General features: G+C 52.0%; 1 protein-coding gene across 9 annotated transcripts in view; it reads left to right on the forward strand.

The window, feature by feature from the left end:
* TTC7B (tetratricopeptide repeat domain 7B) overlaps window positions 1-11,495 on the forward strand; it is a 260,937-nt gene that overhangs the window by 224,323 nt on the left and 25,119 nt on the right. The gene's annotated exons all lie outside the window — the stretch shown is intronic.

An 11,495-nucleotide genomic window follows, 5' to 3' on the forward strand; every position in this document is an offset into this window, starting at 1 on the left:
AGAATGAAATGATTTTCATAATCATCCTAGCGGAGTTCCTGGACCTAGTAGGTGCTCATGAAATAGTAAACTGAAGACAGTCATTTTCAGTTTTAAAAATAAACCTTACCGTAATTACAACTACTTAATTTTTTCTAATTTCCCATTGTGAGTTTTCTGTAGCCACGCACGGATTTATAAATAATTTTACGTAGTGTCCAAACATTAGTCTGTTTGATTAAAAATACGGCACAGCTTTTAATTTTTGTCTCACTATTATAAGAGGAATTTGCAAAGAGCTTTTCAGATCTCTGTGCTTGCTGAGAGCATCCAGCAGAGGTGCAGTCCCCACCACGTCCCCAGGCGTTGTGTTAAAAAGAGGCTGCATGTTTCCATCTCGGGGCCTATGAATTATTCAGGGAAGTATTTCTTGTTCATCCCCAAGGAGAACACATGAGACAAAAGATCAAATAGGAAAATCGCACCAGGAGAGTTTTCTGTTTCACCTTTGGAGCTTTTCAAGACACCTGAGACACCTGACAAATGCCAGATGCTTTCCTTTCTGAAAGGAGCAAGCAGTTGACCCAGCACCAGGGAGCTGGTGAGCGAGGCCGGGGCAATGACTGAGCCTTCCAAGGCCGGGAGACATGAGCTGCTTTGAAGGTCTTGCCAGCAGAAAGGGGTCGTAATAATGAACGATTAAAACCTCTCCCAGTGTGTCCTGAGATACTGAAAAACCATTCAGATTGAGGCAGATTGATAAGAATGAGACTACTGATTTTGAGTTTGGAGCCTCGCAGTCAGAAACTTTGCCTAGTGACCAATCAGTGTGACTCCCAAAGGGTGGCTTGAACATTCCTTCTTGGGCATCTTCTAAATGAGGCACCTGGCCTGTGTTCTCCCCAGCCTGCCCCCAGGAGCCCAGCCCACAGTGGGGGGAGCCCCACGCAGCCAAGGGCAGGTCCCCGTCCCACTGGTTCTGCAGGACCCTCTGGTGCCTGTAGAGGGGCAGCTACCAGACCCCACAGGCTCTTCTTCATCCCTGAGACATCACACTCCCTCTCTGTCCTCTGCCCTACAGCTACACAGGAAAGCTGTGTTTCTGTGGCTTTGGATGGAAGGGATGAAGGGGCCTTCACATCTATGCTAGAGGCCCAGGAGGAGGCCCCAGAGCCAGGCTGGCTCGGGTGAGAATCATAGCTCTGGCCCCTCATTCGCTCTGGGGCCTTGGCAGGTTATTCACCCTCTTGATGCCCCATTTTCCTCGGCTGTCTAAATGGGGATAATATTCGCACCAGTACATCACAGAGACAGATTAAACCCAAGAACTGACATCTCTTGCTAAGTCACAAAAGGTTCTGTCACTACCCTCACGGAAGGCGGGTTGGTTTGCAGGCCCCCGAGTTAAGAGGAAGGTGTCAGCAGGGAGATGAGAGGCTGTCTTACCAGGTCAAGCCCCAGGAAGGAGGCAAGGCCCCTGACCTGTGTGGCAGAGGGCAGCGGAAACAGAGCTGAGCGTTGACAGTTGCCTGGCACACAGGGAGAGCGGCGAGGGGGCAGCCAGCGAGGCCTGCCCCAGGCCAGGCAGGCCAGGGTCAGAAGGTCAAAACTAGAAGGAGTTTGAAGAACAGAGCCCCAGGGAACATCAAAGAGCCAGCCATGGAGGCTCCAAGGGAAGGAGCCAACTGTGAGACAGGTCGTGGGTCATGGAAAAAAACCCAGAGGGTGGAAAGTGCTTGCAGCAGCCCCGATGCTCAGAGAGGAAGGCACAGAGCCAGCAGTCAAGGAGGCTGCTGGGAAGAAGGAAACCTCGTTGTCTGTCACAGGTGGTGGTCAGGCGGCTGCTGGTGATGGCAGAGAACAGTTATGCTGGGAGCTGTAAGTGGCAGCAGGCACCAGATCACCAGCTTGCGAGAGGCCTACGGCTTAAGCAGAAATACAAACCCGTTAGTATTGTTAAAAAGCAAGAATGGGGCCAGGCGGGGTGGCACACACCTGTAATCCCAGCACTTTGGGAGGCTGAGGTGGGCAGATCAAGAGATCAGCAGATCGAGACCATCATGGCTAACATGGTGAAACCCTGTTTCTACTAAAATACAAAAAAACATGAGCTGGGTGTGGTGGCACATGCCTGTATTCCTAGCTACTCCGGAGCCTGAGGCAGGGGAATCGCCTGAATCTGGGAGGCAGAGATTGCAGTGAGCTGAGATCAGGCCACTGCACTCCAGCGACAGAGAGACTCCATCTCAAAAAAAAAAAAGGGAAGAAAGAGTTTAGTATTCATGAACAGTAGATTGGAGGTCAGACTTGACAAGAGAAATGTAAATTCAACCCCAGAGGAAACTGACAGTCTTCTAATCGTTTTAGCCTTCAGGTATGTGTTTAAATTCATATATAGTGAGAAGGGAACAGAGAAATCATGTGTTTATTAGCAATAGCGAGTTAGCACAAGACAGGGGAGGCAGAGATTATTGAGGACGGGCAGGTATTCAGGGAGCAACATGCTAGAGGAATAAGGAGTGACAAAGCAATGTTGTTGACAAGGGGAGGAATTCAGAGAGTGACCAGACTTTTTCCAGAAAATCTAAAGGCATATTTTTATATTATTTTTGCATAAGTGTATAAATTTACATTTATTCGTGTGCTATGTTAAAAAGCCTTTAGCTCCCAGTATGCAAAATGAATGAACAAAACAGAGCAACTTTTTCCAAACCAGTTATTCTATGTTCTGGGGTGGGGGAGAGGAGAGAAGTGTGGCTCATAGTGGTCCGAGGAGCCGAGAACCAGCATCCCTGGACAGTCGTTCTGAGGCCAAGGACGGAATCACCAGGACAGGGACATACTATGCAAACAGGGACATCTAGTTGCCCTCTGATAATGTCAGCCGGGGCTTTTGAGGGCAAGTGTGAGATTGGAAAGTAAGAAGGGAACGAGGGCTTTCAGGAGAGAAAAGAACGTGGAAGGGAGCCAAGGAGGTTGCGTGGAGGGGAGCTGATAAGGCTGGGAGGGGAAGTGTTGCTGGGGAACAAATGTGTGCTGGAGAATATTAGCAGGAGCCTCAGGTCCGCCTCCAGTCCCTTTGACAGGCGAGAAAAGGTGTGAAGCAGAAGCAGATGGTGGGGGTCAGCCAGGGCTTGGCGGCATGGACAGCAAGGGGAGTGAGGCGAGGTGAGGCAGCTTCAAAGAGGCCTGTGAGCTGAGAGGGACCAGGAGCCAGAGAGAGACCATGCCCTGAGAACCATGGGAAGGGCATCAGGGGACAGCAGTGAGATGGAGCACCACCCCTCACCACAGTGGGGAAGGAGGAGAACTGCGGGATGAGCATCCCCAAGGCTAGGACAGAGGCCATGATATTTCACAGCCTATGCTGAGAAGCCACAAAATCTAGATTAAAAGCATGAAGGGGCCATCCCCTTAAATGAAGCTTCTAGGACAAGGCTGAGGGCCTGGAAAGAGACAGAAAGCCATCGGCCCTGTGCAAGGAAATGGCAGAGGGGCTGCATTTCACCCGCCCCGCCCTCCCCCGGAGGAAGTAGTGATGAAAGACCACAAGTGGAGCTTGCCAAGGAGAAGGGGAAGGTGATGGGGAGGAGAGACTGGGGCAGCCCGGGGTTGGGCCAAGGCACTTGGCCCAAAGAGTGCACTGGGGGCTGCGTGCCTCATCCGGAGGGGCCCTCAGGTGGTGGGTTGAAGTGGAGTGGAGCATGGGAAGCATCTGGCAGGGAGCTTGGACCAGGAGTGCTGCTCAGTGGAAAAACACATTTTTCAGGTTACCATAAGGGGTCAACCTAATAATAGAAGAAGGCTTTTGTTTGGGGCGTGGTGGGCTCAGAAGTGCTCATTTGTCTCCTGTGGATGGATTCTGAGACAAGAAAACCTCTTAGTTCAATCAAGATGGCTGCAGGCTAAAGGTTTTATACACAGGTTGCCTTTGAGGAGCTCCTCTATGATCTTATGTTTTCTGAAACATCAGAAATCTGGAATAACATCAAATATAAAAACTTGAGGAGTGGCGCTGCCGTTCTATTTCAAGGGACGACATTAGTAGCAGACGACTTGCAGAGATTGGCTGAGCTGTTTGAAAAATGCATTTTATTATGAAATACCCAAAGGCGCAGCAGATTGATTGTAGGTTTGGGAGGACGGCACTGCGATGTGGGGTGCAGTGGATATGTCTTATGGATTATGACTACATTTTCAGTTGTTTTAACAGCTCCAAAGGCTGACTAACGACACTGCTGACTAACGACACCACTCTGAGAAGGCAAATCTTCTGAAGTTCAAAGAGGGGCCTGAAGTCGGAGCTTTCTTTAAACTGTCTTCCAGCTGACATGCTAGTTTGCTGTGTGAAAACATCTCATCCCATTCGGCATGATGAGCTGGAAGGATGGCAGAGAGGGCTGGAATTGGGGAAAGAGGTGAGCTGTGGCTTGCCTGGCACTGCTAACTTATAAAACACTGGTGTTTTTCTCTGCCATCTTTTAAATTGTCCATCTGTTCATTGAGATTTGGGGAAAATTACTGTCTCCTATTTTATTAGTTAGCACCGTGTTTTCCAATTTGTGTCCCTGTGGGAGGAGAGATTCAGCCTGAGGATGATGGATTTCCCGGGGCTCCTCTAGAGACTGGCACTAGGTGTCTGTGTGTCTGTCCAGTTTATCCATCAGCCTAGTGAGGGCCACCCGGGTCCAGACAGGCAGGACAGGCTCACGCATCAGCATATCCGCAGTTTTCCCTCGGAGAAACGTCTTCAAGAGACATCTTTTGATCCCTTCTGTTCCTCTGGATAAGGCCCAGGCACAAGTAAGCTGATGAAATAGACTCGAAATACCCTTCCTCTTTCAAATGGCCATCTTTAGAAATGGATCTCTTTCATCCGAAGTATCAGTTTTCTTTCCATACATAGAAAGAGTGACTGGCAGGAAAGGAAGCTTCCTGACAGTCTAGTGAGAAGGCCCTTTCATCTGTTAATTGTAGTTTGTTTTCCTTTATAATTAAAAAATGCCTTCCAAATTGAGGAGAGTACCTTTTGTTTTCTCTGGAGCAAGGCTTATGAAGTGTTGAGTGCCCAGCCTTCCGCTGCATCTGTGTGCTTGCCGAGAGGCCCCTGGAAAGTGTGCAAGCCTTCATTTTCCTATGCCCTTTACTCACTGTAGCTGCAGTTCCAACTCACAGTGCCGAGGACAAAGTAGTGCCTCCTACTGGTTGCCTCCTACTAGAGGCTCAGTCTTCCACCTCTGCTGTGTCTTCTGTCCAGTGACATACCCTTCAATAGCTGCTTGATGCTTTCTACGTCTTCGATAGCTGTGTGAAGCCCTTTCAACAATTATTGATACTTGGCAAAAGGATAACTTTTCTCTACAAAGAACTTTGGAGCCTCATCTGCTGTATCTGCTGCGTGTGCTCTCCAAGTACACAGTGAGAGGGGACTTTCTTGTTTACTGATGGGGACCCTCCTCTTGGTGACCTGCCCCAGGTCACTTATAAGTTAGGAGCAGAAGCAGAACAAGAAAGTCGTGAGATTGGATGTTGGTGTGGTCCCTTAGGAGCCCAGAACTTCAGTGACAGGACGGCGCAAAGGTCAGGAGCGCGGTGCTGGCGCCACCTGCCTGGGTTCCAGTCCCAGCTTTGTCACTTACTAACTGCGTACCCTGACATAACTCCCTCCACATCTCTCTGCTTCCATTTTTCTCGACAGTGAAACGGGGGTAATAACAGTGCCCGGTGGTGTTGCTGTGTGGGTTAAATGAGTTAGCAGGGTGCCTGGCATCCCGTGAATATCAGCTCTGAGTGTCGCCGTAATCCGGGTCGCACCTGGGCTGGGAGCTCCTTTTCGTCTGTGTGACAGGGAGTGAGTCATCTCCTGGCCCCGTGGAGCTTCCCTTTCTGCACCAGTGTGACTGACTTTCACTGGTTGGAGGAGCCAAAATGAGAATGTATCTCGGCGCGTGGTCGGCCGTGAGCACGATGCTTCGCTTCTGAGTGTGGCTTGCGGCCTGTTTCTGCAGAGCCAGGGCCTGGGTTTTGAGGTGGAAAAGGGTGGGGGAGTGCATTGGTGGAGGCCCCTGGGTGACTCGTTCTCAGGCAGAGACAGAAAGCATCATCACTTCTGGTGGGTCTCAGAGGGTCTTGAACTGGGCTTCCCTGCTCCTCGGAGATGGGCCCCTCCCGTGGTCAGGGTGGGTGCCGGTCCCCAACCTGGAGGACAGCCTGGCTTAAGTGTTGCCTCCTCTGAGAAGCCTTTCTTGACCACCACCCACACACAGAGGGGCCCTCAGTCCCTGACTCCCTTCTCTTGAAGCCCTGGGTGAACCAACAGGGAAGTCTTTGGTCGCAGATCTGCCTCTGACTGGAAGCTCCTCGAGGGGAGGCCCCATGTTTCACACAGCTCAGTTTCCTGCACTGACCATGTCGGGGACAGGTGGGGGAGTGGGCAGGAGAGAACAGAGCAATACTTACAAGCAGAACAGTCAGGTATCCTGATCCCCTCTTCCAGACAAGGCCCCCAGAGCACCAGGTGGCTTCCCTGACATGGACTTTGAGCAGATGTCATCAGAACCAGCTGTGTCTCTCCAGCCAGGGCTCCTGCCTTGGTGCAGAGGCTTTGGGTGTGTGCTGGCTTGGCCTTGGCACAACCCTTGCTGACCAGGAGTATGGGAAATCACTTCAAGGCAGGACTAGATGATTCAGCCATGTGATTTCACATGAGACCACGGAGGCTTGGTCAGGCTGATTAATGGAGCCTTCTAGCACAGCGGGTGTCAGGGAGGCTCTGTGAGTCTGCAAGTGGGGCTCTCGCTCAGTGTGCTGGGCACAGCCAGGTCCCCACACTGATCTGCAGTGCTGACTCCAGGGCCGAGCATGGGAGAAGGCTGGAGGAGAGCCCTATGCTCAAGGGCCCTTGGTGGAGGCAGTCACCCCCACCCCTGAATTCATACACTCAGCTCTGTTGTCCTCAAGCACACTCTTCCTTATCAGACTCTGTACCCCATTTGGGAGACATGGGTGTCACTATCCTTCGACGGGGGCTGCTGTGGAACAGTGCCCTGCTGGAGCCAGCAGAGTCTTTCCTGGCCACATGTGTATCCCTGGCTGCTTGCTCTCTGTCCACATGGGCAATCACAGCTGAGAGAGGCTCAGGGGGCAGGCACCTGCCTGAGGGCAAGCATATCCCAGTGCAGGCATGTCCTGAGGGTAGCCATGTCCTGAGGATAGCCATGTCTAGGCCAGGCGTGTCTAGGCCAGGCGTGTCCAGGCGCAGGCGTGTCCAGGCGCAGGCATATCCAGGCACAGGCATGTCCAGGTGCAGGCATCGTGTCCAGGCGCAGGCGTGTCCAGGTGCAGGCATCGTGTCCAGGCGCAGGCGTGTCCTGGCACAGGCGTGTCCAGGCGCAGCCGTGTCCAGGCGCAGCCGTGTCCAGGCGCAGGCGTGTCCAGGTGCAGGCATCGTGTCCAGGGGCAGGCGTGTCCAGGCGCAGGCATCGTGTCCAGGCGCAGCCGTGTCCAGGCGCAGGCGTGTCCAGGCATAGCCGTGTCCAGGTGCAGCCGTGTCCAGGTGCAGGTGTGTCCTGGCGCAGGCGTGTTCTAAGGGCAGCCACGTCCAGGCGCAGCTGTCTGTTGGCTTCACAGGACTCTAAGGCCTGGCCCTTCAGTTCTCTCAGTTCACTCAGAGAGGATTCCCCTCTGAGAAACAGACTCACACTCATCATGCTCTTTAGAGTCTGAGTTCCTAACCAGAAACCACAATGATGAATTATAAGGATTTGCACTTTTCCTGGGCCAGACCCCCTGTGCTCTCTTTCGCCCTCCTCCACAGAGGAGCTTGCCCTGTAGGCTAGACATCAGTCCCCAAGGCCTGACCCCAAAGCTGAAACGGCCACCCAGGTGGGCTGGGGCACCAAGTCCGGCATGCTGACATGACAGATGCCAAGAGATGGGGGCCGAGTAAGTCCAGACAGCAGCCCCCCTCTGCGTGAGGAGCCCCTTTCTGGGGCCCAAATTCACTACCATCACTTAGCCCTTCAGCCCAGAGCTTTCCTGCCAGCATCCCAGCATTACAGATGAACAAAGAAAGGAACAGCCTCAGCCCTTGGGAGCACCAGGGAATGGGACAGGCAGCCGTGGGGACTTGTCACCCCGGCCTAGGACCAACCTGGTCCTCTCACCCCTGTGTGTCACACAAGTATCATTTCCTGCTTGGAAAAAATAATAATAATAAGCTCAGATATCCAAGCCCTGCTCCCTCAGGTCAGGTGAATTCTCAGGCAGTGGCGTTTCTATTAGTCACTCGCCAGTCGTGTATTGGAACACACCCTCGTCCCTGGATGGTGACTTGGGACACATCCTCAGCCGTGCGTAAGGTGGTTCCCTCCATAGATTGTGATCATGGTGTCCGTGCAAGGCAGGATCTTCTTCCCATCCTGGTCCAGGGTGAGGGAGCTTCTTCTGTTGCCTCCACCCTTACCGCAAACCTAGATGAAAACAGCCTCCCTCGCTTTCCACGGCACCAAGGCCCTTTCATGGCTTTCACCACTGCCTTAAGGAGGGCAGGCAGCTCTGGGGAGGTTAGAGGGAGACCACGTGGGTCTCACTGGGTTTGCAGTGCCCGCCACCTTGTTTTTGAGGCTGCAGGTGATAGTGGTGGCAATAACCAATCAAAGACGAGCCTGTCAAATACCATCAGAGGGGCAAACCCAGTGGAGAGGATGGAGTCGGGGGAGGTACTGGTGGAACAGATACGGGGTAAGAGCCAGGTAGTTGAAAGTTTTCCTACGATGTAAGCTATTTCCTCACATCCTTTTGAAACTGCGCTTTTTAAGCTCATAACATTTTCTCCTTGTTGGGCATCCATGTCCTCCTTGGAGGAAAAGGAATGTCACCAGGAGTGAAGAACCTCTGCCATCCATCCGCGTGACTCCTGTTTGGTGCCTTGCCCACCTCTCCCCAGCAACCCTCTCGCTCAAAACAACATCATTTGGCTCAGGGATGGTCTCTGCAGACATTTTCTGCTTGGCGCTGGATTTCTCCTACCACTGCAGCATTTTTCCCAGTTCTGGCCAGGGAGGCATGGCATCAGGCCACCCCGTCCTCACCGAGGACGAAAACCACAGACCAGGAGCTTCATGAGCCCAGGGCAGGCTCTGAAGTGTGAGCATGCGTTGCCTTTTGTCACCAGGCATTCCTTTGCTTCAGCTTAAGGAAAAAATGAATGCTGTGTTTATTCCTGTTTTCTGTCTTGGAGTCTTCGATGACTAATTACAGGAAGTACAGTTCAGTCTCTCATTAGTAATTATGATCTAAAATCATTTAACATCTGACATACTCGAGCCAAACCATGTATTCTTAGAGATTCTGCCCCGTTATTCCAGTGTGATTTCGCACTGAGGTTCCACTGCCTTCCTGCTTTGCTCTCCAGCCCGGATCAAGCCTTTCGTTTTCACTTTTCTGGATTTTTCTGTGTTCTCAGATGCTGGTCCCGAATTCCTGCTCCTTACTTCCCACCTTCCTGGATTTTAGCCCTGCTGCTGCCTTTAATTCCTCAGCACTCCCTCCTCTATACCGCCTGCCTCTGAACTCAGCCAGAGGGGATGGCTGTCACTCAGAATGTGGCATTCTGGGCCCACTGGGCCTGCTGCTTCCAACCCACCTCAGGCCTGAATTGCTTTTCCACCATGCGATGCTGGTCCCAGAGACTCCCCAGTGAGGGCTTGGGGGTTCTCTTTGGGCTGTGTTAACCCTATGTGTTGTCTAGACCTTCAGACTGACTTTAAATCACTGAGCCTAAAGGTCTAGGGAGAATATCCTGTAAGAAGTCTCTCCCAGCATCAAGGCTGAGGCCCTTGGAAACCTTTGGACCTGACACTCACCAGAGTTAAAGGCGTTGCAAACTGAGAGTTCCATTGAAATGCCCTCCTGTAATCACCCCCTTTTACAGTTGGGGAAGTGGAGGCCAGACAGGGGAAGGGACTCACCAAGGGCACAGAGCAGTGAGTGGCCAACCCACCAGGAATCCTGACTCCATCACTTTTGAAGGTCTCATGTCCACTCTTCCTATCTGTGAAATGGGAGACCAGCATCTGCCTTCTTGACATGGGGGTGGGGATGGAGGTAAAAGAGATCAGCTCTCTGAACTCCTCAGGGCCGACACTGCCCTAGAGAACTTTATCTCCACTCTAATGGACACGTGGAATTTCTCACCGTTCTCTGGGGCTCAGACGGCCCGCGCTCTGGGTCTCGATGGTCATGCGGCATCCACTGAACTTGGCGCCTTTCTCTTTTGCTCTTAACTAGAAAGAAGTCTTTGTGTCTTACCTATTACCTGCCTGGATGTGTCTCTTCCTGCTGTGTAGCATGCCTGCACTCACAGCTGCCCTGAGCCCAGGACATGCCTGAGTCGCCAGCCTCAGCATTGATTGACAAGCTCATTCAGATAAAGAGAGGTTGCCAGGTTAGCCTTTGGCACTCATGTTGCCAAGGTTGGTTTGTTCAAGAGGAAGGAGAACAGATCTACCAAGAATCACAAAGTCTCAAACCCTCAGGCTCTTGGGGGCTGCTGACCTGGAGACAAGGCAGGCCTCTCTCCCCTGCACAGATCCACGGACACCTGCTCTGGGCCCTGGCCCCGGAGGCCACCCTGCTCCCCTTTCAACTGGGTGAGTGCATCTTACCAAGGACTGAGAGTGCAGGTGTGTGAGGCTCCACCCAGAGCATTTGGTGCAAGCCCAGTCTGGGATAAGGAGGTGGTCTTGCCTGTTACCTGGCTCCCCCAGGCGTCAGCAGTCTCCTGGGGAAAGGAGAGAATGGAACAAATCAACCCAGGTCTGAGGGCCCCAATGTCCAGAATACTCGAAGTCTCTGGAGTATTGGAAAAGCCCTTTGAGAGTGCCTTAGCATAAAGGAGCCTCTGCCAAGGTTCCTGGCTCTAGACTACTTTGCCCCAGCAGGACATTCCCCTCCCCTAAAATAGGCAAATAGGGACTTTGCGTATTTTACTGGCCACCGCGTTCACTCATGAATGGCACATGCTCTCTCCCTTCCCTCCTCTGGTTGGCTTCCTCCCTTGTCTCATCTGCTTGGTATGTATATAACAACTGTCTCTTAAAATACCCTTCCAGGTGTTAGTGTTTTGGTCTTTTTTTTTTTAGTCTTTCAGGACAACAACTAGTCACCCCAAGGGCCTGTGAAGGAGGAGGACTGGCTGCCCAGCACCTGCTCTGTCTGGTACGGGCTCAGACACCTCATCTTACTGCCCTTTGCCGTATTTGCAGTTTGCAGAGACTCATTTTTTACTAACTGAAGATTTGTGGCTACCTTGCATTGAGCAAATCTGTCAGTGCCATTTTTTTTTTTTTTTTTTTTTTTTTGAGATGGAATTTTGCTTTTGTTGCCCAGGCTGGAGTGCAGTGGTGCGATCTTGGCTCACTGCAACCTCTGCCACCCAGGTTCAGCGATTACAGGCTCATGCCACCATGCCCAGCTAATTTTTGTATTTTTAGTGGAGACAGGGTTCCCCATGT

The sequence above is a fragment of the Sapajus apella genome, unplaced genomic scaffold, assembly GCF_009761245.1.
Source record: "Sapajus apella isolate SASKATOON/1434 unplaced genomic scaffold, GSC_monkey_1.0 scaffold20, whole genome shotgun sequence".
Taxonomy (NCBI): domain Eukaryota; kingdom Metazoa; phylum Chordata; class Mammalia; order Primates; family Cebidae; genus Sapajus; species Sapajus apella.